This window comes from Pteropus medius, unplaced genomic scaffold (assembly GCF_902729225.1).
Source record: "Pteropus medius unplaced genomic scaffold, Ma_sr-lr_union100, whole genome shotgun sequence".
Classification (NCBI taxonomy): Eukaryota; Metazoa; Chordata; class Mammalia; order Chiroptera; family Pteropodidae; genus Pteropus; species Pteropus medius.
The window spans coordinates 29129512-29149877 of NW_024340849.1; positions in this window are offsets into that span (position 1 = coordinate 29129512).

Genomic DNA, 20366 nt, shown 5'->3' on the forward strand with positions numbered 1-20366 from the left:
ATGCTTCCAGATAGGAGAAAGTCACACAGAAAGACTGAGGAAATGGAACTGGATTTTACCACTGGAAGCTGAGGGGAAATCATTTTGTGGATTGTGTTGCGGACATCCTTTTTATCTTTACCATATTCTGTCTACTTGTTCTATGAATTACTGAGAAAGGAGCGTTGAAGTCTCCCCTACAACTGTGAATTGGACTACTTCTCCCTTCAGCTCTATCAGCTTTGGTCTCATGGAGTTTGGACTTCTGTTGCTAAGTGCATTCCCATTTAGGATTGTTACATATCCTTGGAGAATGTATCTCCTTATCATTATGTCATACCTCTCTTTATTCCTAATAATATTCCTTGTTCTGGAGTCTATTTTATGATATTAAAATAGCCATTCCAGTTTCCTTTTGGTTAGTGTTTACATAGTTATATCTTTATTTAAGCACATTGAATGTGATTATTGATATGCTATGATTGAGTTAAATTCTACCACCTTGCTGGCTGATCTCTTTTCTACCTGTTCCTTGTTTCCTTTTTCCTTTTTTTCCTTCTGCCTTCTCTAGGGTAATTTGAACAATTTTTATGATTTCATTTTACCTCCTCTCTCTCTCCCTCTCTCTCTCTCTCTATATATATATGTATATATATGTATGTATGTTTGTATGTATATATGTATATATATGAAAATGTGTCTCAGAATAAAATAAAATATATATCTCAGAATCTACCTTGAAATAGTAATCTAGCACTTTGTGTTTAATATAATGACTTTAAAACCATACATTCTCAATTTTTCCCTCCCATCCTTTGTGCTATTGTCACATCTTTCACTTTTACATATACTTTAGACATTTAATACATTACTACTATTCTGCTTTAGGCAGTAAATTATGTCTTAGAGTAATTAAAAACAAGGAAAAAAAGAATTTTACTTTATTCTATTTCTAGTTCTCTTTATTTGTGTAGATCCAGGTATCAGTCTAATTTTTTCTTTTTCTTGGCTGGAAGAACTTCTTTTAATATTTCTTGTAGAGTAGATCTTTTGGCAATGAATTTCTGCAGTGTATGTTGTCTGAGAAACTATTTCCTCTTTTTTTCTTTCTAAAAAAAGATATTCCTGCTGAGTATAGGATTCCATGTTGAAAGCTTTTCCCTCCAGTACTTTAAAGATGTCACTCTATTGTCTTATTTTCTTATGATAAATCTGCTTTAACTCTTATTTTTGTTCCTCTACATGTAATGTTATTTTTCTCTCTGGCTGACTTTAAGATTTCATCTTTTTGTTTTTAATAATTTGAATATAATATGCCTAAGTGTGTGTGAGTTGTTTGTTTGTTTTGGTATTTATCTAGTTTGGCATTCTCTGAGCTTCTCGGATCTGTGATCTAGTATTAGTTATTAATTTTAGAAAATTCTCAGCCATTATTTCTTCATATATTTTTCCTGGACCATTTGTTCTCTCTTTTCATTCAGGAATTCTAATTATGCTTATGTTAGAGTTTTGATATTGTCCCACAGTTCCTTGAATATTCTCGTTCCCCCACATGCACACACACTCTTTTTTTCTCTTTGTATTTCGGTTTTGGAAATTTCTATTAACCATCTTCAAATGTACTGATTGTTTCCTCAATAGTACTGAGTCTACTGATGAGCCAGCTGTACTGTGCTTTTCTTTTCTGGCACGTCCATCTGATTCTTATAGTTTGTATCTCTTTGCTGAAATTACTCATCTCACTTTGCATGTTGTCAATATTTTCCATTAATCATATATTAATCAGACTTATTTTAAATATCCTGTCAGTTCCAACTTCTGTGTCATATCTGACTCTGGTTCTGTTTATTGCTCTGTCTCTCTGGAGTACGTTTTTTTCATACCTTTCTTTGTATATGCCTTATAATTTTTATTGTAAGCTAGACATCTCGTGTAGGACAAAAAGAATGAGGTCATCGTTTTTATGCCTGGCAATTGGCATGTCTTTCCTTTTTCTAAGCATTTGTTATCAGGTTTTGAAATAATGTACGTAGGCATTAGACTGGGTTTGGAGTGAACTCTAGCTATGGTTGCCTGCGGTGTACCACAAGCTGCAAATTCCAGTAGGGATACTTTGTATTTCGGACGAGAGTTGGTTTATCAGAGCAATATCTGTTCAATCCTGAGCTTTTGTGCTTTGATCTTAGAGGGTCTGTTTGAACACTTTTGTTTCTCTCCAGTTCCTGTCCCAGTATTCTCCTACTTATTATTTAAAACTTGTTAGCTCGGCAGCGCAAGGAGGTGGGGTGGGGCATGGAGGAATGTATTTTATGTCGGTCTGAGTGAACCTCAGATTTAGGCATGCACCATGTCCCTGGTACTGGGAATGAAGGGAGGGGTTTTCTCAGTTCTCCCACCCCTTTCCCAGTTCCAGTTGTGGGCCCTGCACAGTCCTGCGCCTCTCACAGCAATTTTCTTTTTCCCTGTTCCTAGCTGCAGTGAGTTTTCACCAATGCCCCAAGGAAGCAGTGCTTGTTGACCTCTCCTCTGCATGCCCCCAACACAGAGAGATTCAAGCTTTTACTCTATTTGAGAGATTGAGAAGAGAAAGATCTACGCCAAGTTTCTTGCCTCCCTCAAAAGGGCTGCTATAAAGAACATTATTAGGTCAATGGACAGTTGTGATATGTACCATAAATTAGATAAAGATATTGTGTCAATATTAAATATCCTGAAGTCGATAATTATAGTAAAGTTCTATAAGAAAATCACCCTATTCTTAGGAAGTCTACACCAAAGTATTAATAAGTAAATGAGGCATGTAGCCTACTCTCAAATGATTCAGAATAGATAGATATGGATATCTAGATAGAGAACTACAAAATACATGTGAAAAAATGTTAAGAATGGGTGAGTTAAAGTATAAAAGGGTTTTTTGCATCACATAATTGCAACGTTATATGATAACATAATCTGAAGTTATGTTAGAATGAAAAGTTTTTTGAAGAATCACTTCGTTCCATTCAAGAGCTATATAGAGGACTAAAAGGAGCATCACTCCTATGCTTAAAACAAGAAGAGAGAAACTAATTTCAAATTCATTACTTTTTTCAAGCCCATTAGAGAGACAAAGTTACATAATAATCAAGTGACCCAAAATCTCAGGAGAGAAAAGCACTTTCAGGGAGAGAGGAGACTCGGCCACTCCCTTATCTGGGGTGGATGTGACAAGTAGACACCTGTAAGAAGAGTTCAGCTGGAATAGTTAATGTATTGGTGAAGGGCCAAGTGTGAGTTAGTGACAGTGTTGAAGCTTGCTATCATGCAGCTGATTCTTTCAAAGTCCCAATTAAACTACAAAGAATGGGCTAGAACTCTGGGGCTAGTAACAGCAGGCACAGTCACTACACTGAAGGGACAAGAGGAGGGCTCTGTTGTCAGAACCTGGAGATGGAAAGAGGTGGTATGGCTGGGAGGAGAGAGTGCTTGCCAGGAACTCAGACTGTCTGGAGATGCAGCCAGCTGAGACCCCATAGAGAGGGAAAAAAATACCTGGAATTCACTCTCTTCCTTTCTCCCACTAATCTCTGCTGGCCCCTCTTTACTGTTTGAACCCAGAGAGCCAGAGAGCTGGTTGACACAGGCTGTCTCCTGGGGCACACAACATGGGGGCAGGAGGAAACAGGCTGGAGAGAGGAGCCAGCAGAAGCTACCTATTGCACCTACCAAGCTGGTAGATGGGGAACAGCCAAAAAGCACAGGAATTTGATGGTGTTTTGAGTCCTGACTCTGCTTCTTATTAAACACCTGCCTTTGGGCAAACTCCTTTTTCTCTCTGATCCTGTTTGTGCATTTATAAATGCTAAGAGCATTGCCTTCCTTGCAGGATGATTGTGGATTTTGAATGAGATAAAGCATGTATGTAAAGTGCCTGGCCCACAATTAGCTTCCAATAACTGGAAACTTTGAAAAAAAAATTATAGCAATCATTACTCTAAGTAAAACTGTTATCACATGAAAACATCAATATCTTCCTGTGGAGATGCCAGAAAGATAGGTACTCTGCAATGTAAGTGAATGATGAGGTTAAAATGGGAGGGATACTCAGAGCATCTATCAAGAGTATTAACATAGTCCTACCATTAACCCAGTGAGTTCCACTTCCAGGGATTTATCTTGAGGAAAGAATCACTGGAAAAGTAAATAATGAAGTGGCTTATAACCTTGGTTATGCAGAGAGATCTAGACTGAATTTCCACTCTGTAGTCATATGACTTTGGGTAACTTAAACAACTCTCTCAGCCTCCCTTTATCCTGGGCATGAAAACAGTGCCTGCTGAATAGTTCTTAAGAGAATGTATGTAAAAACTTAACCCTGACCCACAGAAGTCCATAAGTATTAGTACCTTTATTAACAGTAGTGGAAAATAGAGTATGACCTAAATACCTAAAAATAGAAAATAGTGAATTTATTTCATTAAAAGTGATGTTTTAGGAGAATGTCTTCATGACCTTGTTATAGACAAAGATTTTTAAAACAGGACAGAAAAAGCTCAAACCAGAAAAGATGGACATATTGAACTTCACTTAAACTAAGAACTCTCATTTCATTAAAAGACATCATTAAGAGCAAAAAGGCAAACTACAGAATGGGAGACTTGTATCCAGGATATAACATCAAGAAATTCTACAAATAAATTTTAAAAAGCAGACAGTTCGATAGAAAAATAGTCAAAAGATATGAACAGGCACTTCACAAATAGGATATCTAAATTGAAAAGGTGCTCAACATCTTTAGTCACCAGGAAAATGCAAATGAAAACCACAATGAGAAACCATTACATACCCAGGAGAATGATTCAAATGAAAAAGACCGACTACACCAAGTATTGGTGAGAATGGGAACAACTAGAACTCTCATATGGTACTAGTAGGAGGGTAAATCGGCAGATCACTTGGCAAAGTGCTTTGGCAACATTCACCAAGGCTAAGCATCTATTTATCATATATTAAAGCAATTCTACTTTTGGATGTATACCCAAGAGAAATGGGTGCTTACATATGAAAAGACAGGTAAAAAGGTGTTCACAGTAGCTTAACTCGCAATAGCTCCAAATTAAAAAAAGACATCTATGTCTATTCATAATAAAACATAAAAATAAAACATTGATATGCTCATACAACGTATTAGGAACATTGGAACATACTGGAACACTCAAAAAACATGGGTAAATCTCATAGAGCTAATATTTAGTGAAAGAAGTCAGCTAAGGAAAAGTATTTGAGATATAGCTCCACTTAAATCTAGCTCAAGAATAGGCAAAATTTGAGGGGGCAAAAGGGAGCCTGAAGTGTTGAAAACATTATATATACCATCATCCAGATATATAGATATCTAGATAGATAGGTAGATAGATAGATAGATAGATAGATAGATAGATAGATAGATAGATAGATAGATATAGATATCTATATATCTGAATGATGGTTATGTGGCAATATACATATGCTGAAGTTCATCAATCTGCACACTTAAGATTTATATACTTATTGAATATAAGAAATATCCCAATAAAGAAATAAATAAAAAGAAAAAAAATGATGTTTACAAGGAATTCTAATGCCATGGGGAAAAGATGTGGTATGATGCTGAGTTGGAATTAAAATACTGTATAAAGAATAATCACATTACCTTAAATATTTAATGAAAGACGGGAAGAAAATGCACTGAAAGGCTAACAAAGACACTCTGAAGGTGGGATTAACTGTTTTCTTTATGCTTTTCTGTGTCTTCAAAAATTTTTTCAATGAGCATGTGTTATCTTTATAATTAGGAAAAATTATCTTAAAAATCAAAATGCCTTTTTAAAATTTGCAAGTCAGAAACTGAAAGAAAAGAAATAGCCTGGCAAAACAGCATTTATCCTAAATGTTTAATATTGCTGTAATTGCCTCATTTTGAGGCTTTAAACATAACTTAAAAATAAGTTATACATTCAATAACTTTGAATTGGTTAATTTTCTCTTAATCTTTTACATCATAGGCAAAAATCACAGGAATAAATGGATCTATAGTTAAGTAGTTAAATGTATTCGAGACTGAAAGGATTTTATTGTGTATTTTTTTATTATAGAAATGTGCTTGTTTCATTTTGGTTATTAATGAGTAAAGCTAAATTAAAGAGGCCTTCTTGACTTTTAAACATTTCAGTGGAACCCCATCTGTTAATGATACCTTGTGTCTTCCCCTCACATTTGAGGAGCTGGGTTCTGAGTACTCATTATTTTGCGGTTAAGTGGGCAATTGTGGTTGGAGAAAGCACCAGTCTGGGGAATGCGGGGTGGGGTGGGGGGGCCGTCAGGCCCCACTGGACCCTGCCTGGGGCAATGCACTCAGTTTTGTCTGATTGTCTTCTTACTAAAACCATCTTCCCAGTAAATCAGGGCATATGACAGAGACTGTCAGACCTGCGGTGGCCATAAAATCCAACCCTGGTCTGCCCTGCACTGTTTTCCTGCTAAGTATCCCCCAGTGGCCACAAACTCAGGCCAAGAGGCTAGAGGGAAAGGACCCCCATCGTTAAAACTACAGCAAGAAGACATTACGGGGAGTGGTGGATTCAGGCAGCACGGTCTTGCTGCCCAGCCGCTGTCTTCTAGCAGTCTATGATACATCCAACAGTTATTGAGCCCCTCTATTTTCCAGGCACTGTACCAGGTACTGGGGGTAGGTTAGTGTCATGGGCTGAATCATGTCCCCCAAAATTCATATACTGAAGTCCTAACTCCCAGTACCTCAGAATCTGATGGTGTTTAGAGTGAAAATTACTTAATGGAGGTAATTAAGTTAATAGAAGTCATTAGGGCGGGACCTAATCCAATATGACTGGTGTCCTTATAACAAAAGGAAGATTTGGATATCAACACCAACAGAGGGAAGATGACGTGAAGACACTGGGAGAGATGACCATATACAGCGAACAAAGGAGAGGCCTGGAACAGATCCTTCTTTAGGAGAAACCAACCCTGCTGACATCTTGATCTTGAACTTTCAGCATCCAGAACTACAAGAAAATAAACATTCATTCTTCTTTATTTCTTAAATTTATTTCTAATAAATTGGCATATGTATATACAGTTCTAGAGTTTTAACACATGTATGGATTCATGTAACCACCAAAATAGTCAGGATGCGAACAGTTTCATCACCTCTGAAAACTTGCTCTGCTGCTTCTTTGTAGTCAAATCTTTCCCTGACCCTTAACTTCTTGCAACCACTTCTTTCTTCTCTTCCTGTGTAAGTATAATTCTTACATTATCCCCATGACCTTCACCCCCTGGTGTTACACCCTATATAATCTCCCCCATTTTGGGTGTGGGCATGACTTGTGACTTACTTCTAGCCAATAGAATATGACCAAGGTTATAAAGTGTTACTTTCTGGGTCAGATTGTGTTATATAGCAAAGGTCACTCCCATAATTATACTATATTATATAAGACTCAATCTTAGCAGACTGGCGTAAGAGCCACTTTCCTGTGAGCCTTGAAGAAGAAAATAATCATATGTAATTGCCTAAGAGGAGGCCATGTGGCAGGAAACTGTGGGCAACCTCTAAAACTGAGGCTAGCCTCCAACCAACAGCCAGTAGGAAGGCAGGATACTCAGTCAGAGAGCTGCAAATAAATTCTGTCAACAACCTGAATGAGCTCAGAAGTGGATTCTTCCCTAGTTGAGCCTTCAGATGAGAACATAGCCTGGATGATGCATTGACTGTAGCCTTGTGAGACCCTGAGTAAAGAACCCAGTCAAGGGGAGCTCTGACCTCTGACCCATAGAAACTGGGAGATAATAAATGTGTGTTGTTTTAAGACACTAAATCTGTGGGAATTTGTTATGAAGCAACAGAAAACGAATACACCTTCTTATAGTTTTTCCTTTTCTAGATGTCATAAAAATGGAATCATACATTATGAGACTGTCTTTTCTCACCTAACATAATATCTTTGCAAGTAAATTACTATATATCAAAAGCCATTACCCCTTCTGGTTTCAGTTAAAATGGCTTCAGCCCTGACTCCCATTGAATGCAACTAAAAATGACAGATGAAATATATGGAGGAGCAACTAAAGACTTCAAAGAAAAAAATGGTAGCAGGAAGATTGGAGAGGAAAACCAAAACTTCAAAGAAGGCTGATTTATGGATGAGTTTCCTGTACTGCATTTTCCTTCCAATGGCACCTGCTCTATAATCAAAAGCAGCCTGAAACACAGAATTGTGCACCTGTGGTGGGGAGAAAGAGCTGCAAGAGAAGCTCTCTCCTTCTGGTCTGACAATGGGAAGGGGAATCATAAACATCAGAGATAATGCCGGAAATTCCCCTTATTTTTCGTTATTTTCATTATCTCTACCTAACCTTCCAGGCAGCCTTGTGACAGCAATGGCAACAGAGGCTGAACAGCCACCTAAAACTCTAAGAGAAGGGAACCTTTCTCCCCAACCAAAGAAACCATGGTCCCAAGAGCCTAGGGAGAACTTGCATTGCCATTTATCTCTGTCCAACCTCCCACTGCTCAGTTTAGGAGATAGACATAGCAGTACACCACAGAGTAGGGAAACTACAACTTCGGCTTTCTAGCCAGACGACCAGAAGAGGCCCCTGGGGCCTAGAAATGTCACAGTGATCATGGGGAAAGAGGAACTCAAAAAGCAATACCATAAAGTTGTGTATAAACACCTCGGTCCATTCCTGAGCTACGAATTCAAAGATCTAACCCTAGACAGCATACCGAAAGCTTTGAGAAATGGACTACAGGCTATACAATCACCCAGATCCCAGACTAGCCACTGGAAAACAGATACAGGAAAGATATCTGAATAGCACTGCAAACACTGGAAAACTAAACTGACATTAAAAGCACAGCCCATTGAAGACAGGTCAGAACTTGTGGCCTAACCAAGTCCATTGCCTGCTGAGACAAACAAAAAATCAATACTCCCTATATGAATCAAACAGGACCAACAGTCACAAAACACTATTCAAAATGTCCCAGATAAATAACCAGAAAAATCTCAACAACTCACAAGGATAAAGATAATCAACAGACACCAACCCCAAGATGACACATAAGATTTGTTACCTTCTGCTCAGCAACAGCCTGGAAGGGATGCTGAGTTCTGTATGTATTTGTGGCTGCAGTTTTCACAAGCACATGCCTGACTTGCATGGGTTGGACAATTTCCTTGAGGCAGGTTTCTGGTTTGTTCCTGCCTTCCCTCTGAGGCACTAATAGTCCTGCCTGAACCATTTTCCTGTCAGTATTTACAGTTCCGCTTCTGTCAACGCCTCTCTGCGTAAGTACAAATTCAACTTGTCCACACCTCACTAAGTAAGCCAGGTACACTCCACGGAGAAAACTGTACTACGAATATATTTAGAATGAACTAAACTGATGACCTTATAGCTAAAATTATTCAAAATACATCAAAATTGTTTAAAAGAGAGATGGATGTTTAAAATCATTTAAAGACATTAGAGGATCTAGAGCTGGAGTTTTGCTCAAATTGGCAGTAGCAAGTTGGGAAGGACAAGATCTCGAATGCAGATCTCCTATCAAAAATACAGTGGAGAAGTAATTTTGCTGAAAAGCCTTAGTAGCAGTGGGTTGCCATGGTAACACAGGAAACTGATCTGAATTAGGAAGAAGTCACTACAGGTTGGACCTTACCAGAGGGAAAGGAGATCTTGTATATGAATAGAAAGGGGGAGAGAAAGAGCGGCGGAGGCGGGGAAGGGGCGGTGGGGGGAGGAGAATGTAGGGCTGAGGAGGAGGTGTGGGGGAGTGGCTCCTCACAAAGGGAAGAAGAAAGGAAGGGAGAAGAGGGAGGGGTTGGACACCATACCTAGGTAGAGAGAGCTCTCTCTAGGTTTTTCTTTTCTTCTTTTTTAAAATTCTATAACTAAAAGTAGAAAAGATGGGTACTGGACTGGCAGATGAGGTTGTTTTCTATGTCTTACAGATTTAGTAATTCACTGAGCCAGTAGAGACCACTGTGGCATGCCAGGGCTGCTGCCAGGTATTGGGGCAAGAGCACCAGTGAGCCTCTCAAATTCTCCCTCAAGTCACAAGAAGCCTGAAGCTGGGCTGGTGTCAGCTAAGTGCTGGCCCATGGTTCTGGAAGGCACTCCAGAAGCTACCTGGAGGGAGCATCTCAGGCTCTCTCTTGGGTGTTTTGAGTTTTAGAAAAGATAAACCAAGAAGTAAAGATATGTGTAAAAAGCACTTCCAATTCTCTAAGAGCAAAAATAGCATTAAGGTCAATTACCACCCATATAACTGACAGGATGCAGGGACATTAAAGTTTTGGAATAGGAGGAAAGGAAAAGAGACAAAACAGTCTCTTAAGAGTGTTATTGATAGGCCGGGTTTAAAGTGGTGCAAGATTGAGTTCAAGCCCCAGATCTTAAGTTCAAGCCCCAGATCTGCTACTTGCTAGCTCTGTGTGACCTTAGGCAAGTTACTTAGTGCTTCAGTTTTCTCATCTATAAAAGGAAATAATAGTTGTTCTTATCTTACAGAGTTGCTGAGAGGATTAAAAAGAATAAAGTGTTTTTTAAACTATTAGCATATAATAAGTACTCAATACCCGATGATCCATGATTGGGTATGCTGTTACTACAATCCATCTGAGAAGTCACAGTCAGGCCCTTGGCGATCAGGCAGGATGTCACTGAGCCTACAGAAGACAGCAGGCATTGCTGCCTTTTGTTCTTCAACCACAGAGGCTGATATGTCCATAGTGGAGTACATGGTACCCAGGATCCAGCTGCATATAGCTCTGCTACCTCTGAAGGAGTTGGATTATTACGCCATTAAGGATTATTTATTTTTGGTTGTTTTCTTAACAAAAGTTTAGTCTGGTTAAGAAAATACATACTTATAGCCTCAGAAAATTGTAAATTCCTGCAAGTGGAAGAGGTCAAATAGTAACTCGGTGAATTTGTTCAGGAAAATGAACCCTAAGGCATGTGTCTCAGAACTAAGGTGCCCTATAACTAATCTCTCTTCTTGTTGAACTTAAGCCAGGAGATGGTTAGCCATGTTCTGACACTTGTCTCTCCTCCAGACCTAGAGTCCTTTGAGCCCTAGAGCCAGGATCAGGATGTGTTCATTTCCTTACTCCTAGTCCCCAGCACAGCACCAGGCATGTGGCAGGTGTTCAATAAACGTTCTATAAATGGATAAAGGAATGGTTAAATGTCTGAGAGCTCACCTTTATTGGCTGCATCTCTCTCCCCAAGTAATCCCTTCCTGCCACTCCCTCAGCCGAATCCAGCATGTGTTTGCTAAGTTAGTGCACAGCTAAGTTGTTCTGTAAGAGAAGGGAATTTCATGCTCGAAAGTCCAGAGAAACAACATTAAGATATATACATACATCCTATTGACATATAAAAACAAACATTTATTTTAGATAGATGATAGATTAGATAGATAGATGATAGATAGATAGATATTTACTATAGGAATCGGCTTCTGAGATTATGGAGGCTGAGAAGTCCCAAGATCAGCAGCCAGCAAGCTGCAGATCCGGGAGAGCCAATGTTTCAGTTTGAGTCCAAAGGCAGGAAAAGACTAATATCCCAGGTGTTTTTTCTCCCTTAGTCACGGGAGGGCCAGCTTTTTTGCTTTTTTCAGGGCATTAACTGATTGGATGATGCCCACCCCCACTGGGAGGAGTGAAGAGCAATCTGATTTAAATGTTAATTTCATCCAGAAACACCCTCATAGACACAGCCAGAATGTTTAATCGAATATCTGGGCATCATATGGACCAGTCAAATCAACACATAAAATTAATCATCACACTGAGGTTTAATGTTGACTAAAGACCTAAAGAAAGGCCGGGATGCAGCCAGCATGCTGACAGGGTAGACCAATGAAAAAGCAGATGTTGAAACAGGAAGGCCCCAGAGTGACCACTAAAGATGTCTGTTGCTTTTGCCCTGGAGCACTATGTTTCTATTTCTGAAAGTTCTTAATGGGGGAGGTTTTATACAGGACCATAGTGAGAGGAGGAAGTAAGTGCTGGTTTAAAGCACTCCCTGCTTGGCCAGAGATACATGGAGCCTTGGGGGCAAAGGGAGTCTCTGAGGCCAAATACACGAGGCACTTTTGCACAGTCCACACAATAAAACGAGGCTAAAGGAAGTCCCTTGGGAAATCTGGACAGGAATTGGGCCACGACCCAGGAAGGTCAAGGTTGTCCAATCAGGTTGTGCCACATTCAGGGCTGGATTCAGTGGTCTGTGACCTGTGCAGTAACACAGAGTCCATGTATAAGCGCCTAATGTTTGATTTAATGCTCTGCTATCACTGTCTTGAAATTTTTAGTGTATTTGAACAAGGGGTCCTGCATTTTCATTTTGTACTAGGTCTCACAAATTATGTAGTCTGTCCTGGCCATGTGATCTGGAAGCCACATGGGAAAGCTATGCTAGACATAGAGAAAGACACTGAGTTAGAATGGACCACATGTCCCCTCGATCCTGATGTGGTGCCGTCAAAGCACACCTGGCCACTTCAGATCAAGCTAGCTTAGAACCTAGCAAATGAGGACTTGCAACTTTCTTTTTTTGCAATTAAATTATCCTACTAAATTTTAAAATAGAAACGTAAGTCCTTCCTTTCCCTAAATGGTAATACCTTGTGTGTGGCTCTCATCTATGCTAGAGTTGGGGGAGACAAATGAGGGGATGTGTTAAGGGTGGTGTGGAGTCAGGAAGTGGGCAGTGGACAGAGGTGGTGGAAGAAACTGGCTCTGGGAAGTCCTAGAGGAGAAATGGGTGGGTCGCTCTTACTTGCCAGGAATTCCATCATGATTTTCCACATCCCTCCTTGTTACACTTGCTTTATGCCCAGCATAAGCCTTCAAGTTGCAGGAAATAGTGGCATTCAAGCATTAATGGAGAATTTAAAAGTACTTGGATTAAAGCTAGTGAATGTACTATTCCTTGGTCTCTTTTAATATACATTTTTTCCTGGTTGGCATCATACTTTGTAACAGTATTATATTCTACTAGTTCCCACATGTATCATGGATTCATTTTAGCATGGTGTTTATGTGAAACTGAATTTTAAAAGCCAACTAACTAACCTGCAAATCTACTTTTGGAACACAACTTGTTGGTAAGCTGTGCATGTTTAAAATTAGTAGAATACTGTTTTGCAAAGTCCCAAAGAGAGTTACAAAACAAGAATGGGCTAAATATATCTTTTGGAGAATTACAGAGTTAACTAGTCTCCATAAGGATCTCAGTAATTGGCAATGATGACTAGAGAAATTTTGGGTACAGAGTGGCTTTATGCAGAGTTTTCAGAGTTTCTTTTTCATTTCAGGCCATGCAATCATATTTGACTTCGTGCCACTGGTGTGAGGTTGCTGGAACCAGCTATTGGTGTCTATTTTGGCAGTCAGGAAAACCCAGGCCCTAGATAGAGATTTCCTGACTGGTCTAAAGGCCAAAGGCATGTGTGAGCTGAGGGAGCTGTCTGACCCCTGTTCATCTAAGGATTTGAGGAAGCTAAAGAGGCCTCTTTGCCCGAGCAGCCCTCTTTTTTTACCATTTTGATCTCTGATTTTCTTGTTTTTGACCTGTGTGTCTGGGCTAAGGTTTTGCAAGAGTGATCTTTACATATTTTTTCCCTTCCTGTGTATTCCTTTTTTCAGCTTCTTGCCGGAGCTGGGGTTGGCCCTGTCCTCATTCCCCCTCAGGAAGGATGCAGTAGGTAGGTGAGTAGAGTAACCTTTAAATATCTCTGGGTATTTATGGGCACTTGGAAGTAGAAGGCCTAGTAGAGGGCCATCCTTGTGAGGAACTAGATCCTTCAGTTGAGAGATGGAGCTTACTCAACGTGATTCACTGTGGATTTATTGTGAAGACTAAATGGAATAAGTCTATGTGTAAACAGCCAAGAGTCATTCCAGCATCCGGTTTTGCTACATTTGTGCTGAGTAGCAAGGGGAGCAATGTGATCTGCTGAGAATGCAGCCAGGAGGTGTAATGATTTGGAATTTGAGGAGCAAGGTGTACAGTGGGGAGTGGGGCTACAGATAGGAAATATGGACCAGCACCTGCTAAGTTGTAGGAGAACTGAGCCCGGAGTGCGCTGTATGGGCAGCCAGCTTGAACTGTGCCTTTTTTCCTCCTGGTGGCTGAGGGTGGGCAAAGGAGAGCATAGTAGCTAGTTGGTAGAAGGGACAGGGGGCTCATGAGCCCTAGATCAGATCTGTTAGCAGGTTTCCTCCTTTCTGCTCCCTTTGCGGACTTTTAGAAGCTCTCCCCACCCCTAAAGACTCTGTGGTCAGAGGAAAATGATCTGACAAAAATAACCCACAGTGGGACGCTGGGGGTGGGTGACTCGACACTTGACGTCTTCTGGGACTGCCTTTTAAAAAAGGTCCAGGGTGAAGGCTGTGTCTACAGTGGTTCTTCCAGGAGTTCAGAGAGGCTCTGGGGCTCCTACCCATGAGTTATTTTAGGTCATGTTCTTCTATACCAAGTCCCCTCCTCTCAGACTGAGTGGACTGGTTACTTGTCCTGTAGCAGGGGTGGGGGAAGAGACCTCATGAGAGAATGGGGCAACTTAGCTAGAGGAAGCACAAAGGAGAAAGGTAGAGATGGACAGAGGAAGGGCAGATGTGGCTGTTTCACAGTCTGCCCATAACTGGCCCCATGAAGAAGATTCAGCAATACAGAAAAGCCAGCTGGTCTGGCCAGCCACAGGGGAGTGGCCAGAAGGGCCGGGGGCTAAGGAAGATGATGACATCGGTATGTTTATGGCATGTGTGTATTTGTTAGTGCACAGCTGTGCATCTGGGCAGGTCGGGGGAAGCAGATTTCCATTGTTCTCAGAATGACTACCTGATTAGGTCTTTGTCTGAAGGAGACAAACCATTATATTTCAGGTCTGGGAACAAATATTTGCCCTGTTAGCTGCTTCAGATAATGGGGAACTGCAGTGGCTGGTTTTGTCCACTACTCGGTTTGACCAGCCCTCCTTCATACCTTGGATGGTTTTGAGAAGGTACATCACTTCTGAACACATGACAAATGTATCCTTGGGGGTTGGGGTAGATCTAAGGTGTGTATCCTAGTAGCTTTAATTATAGAAAACAATGAAGAATAAAAAAGTGTTTTAGTGTTCTTCAGTTATGTTAAAAAAAAAAAAAAAAAAGCCAGGAAGGATGAACAAATGGAAATTGCCTTGCTCTTGTTATCATCAGTAACCATAACCCTAGTGGTCCAATATTTGAAACCCTTCCTGGGTTTTGTGGTCCCCTTCCCTCTAAAGGAGGTGAAAATGCCAGATCTGCATTCTCCAAGTCTCTCTTGCAGCCTGGGCCTGAGCACAGACCACAGGCTCCAACCACACAAAGGCCCAGCCCAGACTCTGAGGCAGTAGAGCACTGCAGGCAGGAGGCTGGCAGAGGTGGTGGCAGCAACCTGTCTTGCCCAGGCATAAAGGAAGTAGGTGTGTGTTGCCAAGCAGCGAGGTGGCTTACCCACAGCACTGGCCCAAGCACTGCCTTGCCCTTGGCTCCTTTTGGACATGGGTCATTCTGCCAGCTCAGCCTTGCTGCCTGGAACAAAATAGCACCACTCTGGGCCAAGAACTCTTTTTGAAAATTTCTCTTATTTATTTCCCATGCCACCTTCCTAAGCCTTTAGTTGGTCAGAGTGCTTACTCCCATCAATCTCTGCACTCGAAGCAGTGCATCTATGGCACACATGCATACGTCTGGTGTTCATTGTCCACACAGAGCTGGTCCTGTGCCTGGCACAGGAAGAAGCCAGAAAGAATGGAGCACTTCTCATGAAAATCACAAAATGATCCAAGACTTTAGATGAAAATGGTCTCAGAGATCAGCACTGCTTCTATAGTGAGGACTTCATGGTCCAGAACAATTGCATGCTTCACTTGAGGTTTCATTTTAGTGTGATTTTTCCATATTCCATGCCTCTTCTCTTACTAGGGGCATTTATTTGACAAATGCAGTTATTCATTATAAAGTTCAATGAAAAATTCCTTGATCATTTAAAATATTTGGAACCTTCATTTGCTGCTGGTGGGAAGGTAAATTCGTACAATTACTTACTAAAATTTTGGCAGTATCTGGTAAGCCATAGCCTATGGCTCAGCAATTCCATTCTTGGTTTCACTCAACAAATGTGCATATAGGTACACTAAAAGATATGTAAAATGTTCAGTGTAGCTTAATTCAACAGAGTCAAAAGACCCTAAAAACAACCTAAATGTCCAGCAGAAGAATGGGTATATTATGACATATTGTCACAATGGAAAACTATACAGCAATGAAAATGAAGCACTACTACATGACACAAAGATGAATTTCACCAAAGAAGAGAGACACAAAAGAAATACAGTGTGTATGATTGCATTTATAAAAATTTCAGAACAAATCTCTCGTGTTGGAAGCCAGGACTGTGGTAACCTCTAAGGAGGAAAAGAGATTGGCAACGGGAAGAAAATGGGCTTTTAAGGTGTTGATAATGTTCTGTCTCTTGGCCTGGATTACCAGTGTGCTTACTTTGTACAAATTCACCTTAATGTACACTTATGATTTTTGTACTTTTTGTATGTGAGTTATACTTCAAAAAAAGCATTTATTTTTTTTTAAATCTCTGAAAATAATATAAACAAGATGGTTAACTTATTTTACAGATAATAAAACCAGGACCAAAAAAAGTTATAACACTTAAAAAAAAGGTCCTCGATTTACCAAACTAAATCTCCCAAAGCCCAAACACTGAAGCACATACCTTGGTCCCTGGACGCCCTCCTTGTCCCCACTAAGGCTTCACTCATGGGCATCTGTGATGATTTCAGCATACTTCTAATATCTTTGGGGATCTGTCACTTTTGTCCACACCATATTAAAAACAGAAAATCCGGTAAGTACATGTGCTGGGAGAGATGTCTAAAGCCAACTTTTTAATGACAAAAATGAAAATCAAAAGGCAAGAACTCAAACTATATACTGGTGCAGGGTCCTTAAGTAGAAGGGAAATGCCTTAGGCACTGGCTATAGCCCATGAAAACTGTGTATTAGAGCAGAGCACAAATGTTCAGATGTTCAATTCACACCGATGATTTTGAGGCCTAACTAAAAGTTCAGTTCCTTAGTATAAGTAGGTAGGGAACCAAATGAGTCATTTCTGAAAAAGATCCACAGTAAGATCAGAGAGTTGCAAAAGTGAACACAGGCCAAGGCAAGAGGCCAGAAGCTACTCCACACACAGGTCCCGGGAGCCAAGCCAGGCTGGGGGGGGGGCGGGGGACGGGGCGGGTAGGGGTGGACACCCTCTCTGGGAGCCCTGAGGGAAATGAGAATGGAGGGCGAGGCAGGTGGACTTGGTCAGAACCCATTCAACATCCAAGTGTCCCAGTGACAGTTAAAATGGAAAGATAAAGAGATCAATTATAGCGAATCATAAGTAATTTGAGACTTTACAGACTAGTGTTCTAAAAAAAAAACTGTAAGCACAATCACATGTTCCATTTCTTGCTCTTCCAAACAATGGCAGGCCAGCTTCCTTGGACAAGGAAAGGGGTAGGGACTTCTGTGTCCCACAGGCCTCTGGGCCTCTCCAGTGTCTTACCGAGGAAGAAGTTGACTGACACTATCCTTTTGCTCAGAATGGGTATTCCTCCCCCAACCACCAAACCCTCTTTTGGCCCTGCTCCTGTACCCAAGGCTGGGGCATATTCTGGGAGATGACTGGTTAGCTGGCCCACCTCAGGGCAGGAGCAGCAATGCAGAGGAGCTCTGAGCCTCCAGATCACCTCTGTTTTATTCCACAACCAACTGACCTCAAAGCTTTTGGGCTGATTTTCTCCAGTACTATCTCAAAGTGCAAGTACAGCTGGTGGAAACAAAATGTCAAGTGTGAATATAAACAAACAAATTAACAACATAGCAGCTGAGTTAGGAACCATAATGGGGTTGTGGGGAAGAGTAGGGAATCAAAGCAGGCTGACAATTTAGGAAGGCAGGTGTCCTTACAGCCTGGGGATTAGCAAATTTCAAGTTTGGGGAAAGCAAAATAGGGAGGGAATCTCAGAGAAGGGAGAATTATAGTAATTACAATTGTTTTCTTTCTCTATGGTATGCACAATGAGTGTTAAAATAATAATTCATTTTAAGTAATAGGTGGGGCCTCTGGTAAGAGAGGAGGGAAGGAAAATGCTAGCAGCGGGGTTTGCTGGGTAGGTAACAAGGATGAGGAAAATACCATCCTAGGAGCAAGATTCTGGCTCTCAGAATTAAAGGTAGGTACCCCATTATTTGGGAAAACCTTTGTCAACATTTTTGGGACATACGTGTAATGTTAAATTGGTGTTTACATAACAGGCATGGATTTAAGAAATAATTCCAGCAATTTAAGGACTCCAGGGTCCTTAAAACTAGTTTCTATTGTTCAGAATTTGCAAAGCAATATTAACTGTTGAAGTCAAAATTCAGAGAGAAGATTGCATGAGCCCAGGTCCACCAGTGTGGCTGTGCAAGAGGCACAATGCCCAACTCAAGGAGCTGCCATCACATTGTAGTTGATGTAAACACTGCACCTTGGAGCTGAGCGATGCCCAACCTGCCCAGGTATTCATGGGCAGCCGTGGCAGGCCCTCAGCACTGCCACTATGTTTCTCACAGGTTCCTTCTCAGGCTTCTCTCGTGATACTGTTAAATGTTGCCTTTTCCAAACTTATCTATGGCCCTTCCCAAGCTTCTGCCCACCTCTCTCCACCAAGTAGGTGATGCTACCTCCATGTTCACTGAAAACCTGGGCTCAGAGATGGAAATCACATAAAGTTCTCACTACCTCACCCCAAAATGGGTCTACACCTTGACGCTTCTTTCCCTGTCCTTCAAGGGAAACAGGAACTCCCTGCCCCTCATTCACGCTCCTCATCTGATGTCTTCTCAGGACTAGACCCAGTAACAGGCAGGTCCCTGCTTGCACAAGAGGGCCCTCTTCTGGTCATGCCCTTCTGCACCGACCAAGGGGTCCCTGAAGACAGGGATACGTGCCCACTTGGGTCATGATTCCCTTCTTCTGGAACATGCTCTGTGTACTGGGAACCCCACAATCACCTGCCTAAATGGCTCTGTGCCTGCTTCCAGGGCCTCTGTGGGCCTTGTCTCTGGGTTTGATGTGTATGCCCCTAGGCCCAAGGTGTGGTAAAGAGGAGGCTGTTTGTGAGGGTTGGGGAAGAGATGGGTAAAGCTAGATGTTTGAGTTGGGGTTTCCACATGTGCGCAAATGTGTCACCTCACAATGCCCAGTGGAGCAAGGGGTGAAAGGGAGGGGGCCAGGCACTGGAATGGCTCTGCCATGTGACCACATCCAGAACAGAACTCCAAGGATTCTGAGAACTCCCAACCCAGTTCTGGCCTTCCGCAATATAAAGGTATGTTTACCAAGATAGAAGGGTAGATGGTATTTTATTTTACAGTTTATTAGCATGATTTTTACATTTAAATACCAAGACACATGGTATGTAGGCCTCCATTTGTATTCTTGCCCTGGATCTTGAAAATGTTAGAGTCAGGCCTATTTTTAAACACCCACACTTTCCTAAATATTACCTGCATCTGTGGGGTGAAAAATGAGCAAGTATGTGAACAAAGGCCTCCCAGCTCCCACTGGCCCAAGCTCTCTCCTTCTAGACAAGGATTGTTTAAATAACAAAGCACTTAGCAGATTATCACTGAGGGCTTGAAATACCCTGAAAACAGTGACAAAGAAGAAACTGCCTCTGCCCAGATAAGCCTATAGGTCATAGGTACTTACCACACAATGTAGGAAGGTCTGTGATGGAGGAAACAGGCTGCTGCGAGCATCTCCTTGTAGGGACATCTCACTCGGCTGACAGAGTGGGAACAGAGACCAGAGAAGATTCCCAAGAGATGATAGCTGAAGAACAAGGAGAGGTTAGCCCCTCCAGACTCCTTAAGGTAAGTGTTGCTCTCATACTCCAGAGGAGACTATGATGATATCTGAGGGGTTCCATCAGCTTCTCATTGCAGCGGGTTTATTTTGGGCCACAGGTCCCCATAGTTCAAAATATGCAGTGGCTGTGAGTGGGGGATTTTGAGGGTCTTGGCTGCAGCTTCCAAGTTTCTTCATATCATCCACGAATCCCACATCAACTGGAACAGCCATTGTTTACAGTGAGCAATGACTATCACATTTTAAACAAGTTATCAAGAGATGAGCAGCATGTCTTCCATCCAGTATCAGCACAATCCCAGATATCCACTGTATTCCCTGAGGGTTTTGAGACAATAAAATAGGTACTTTATGTCTCAAATGACATGAGG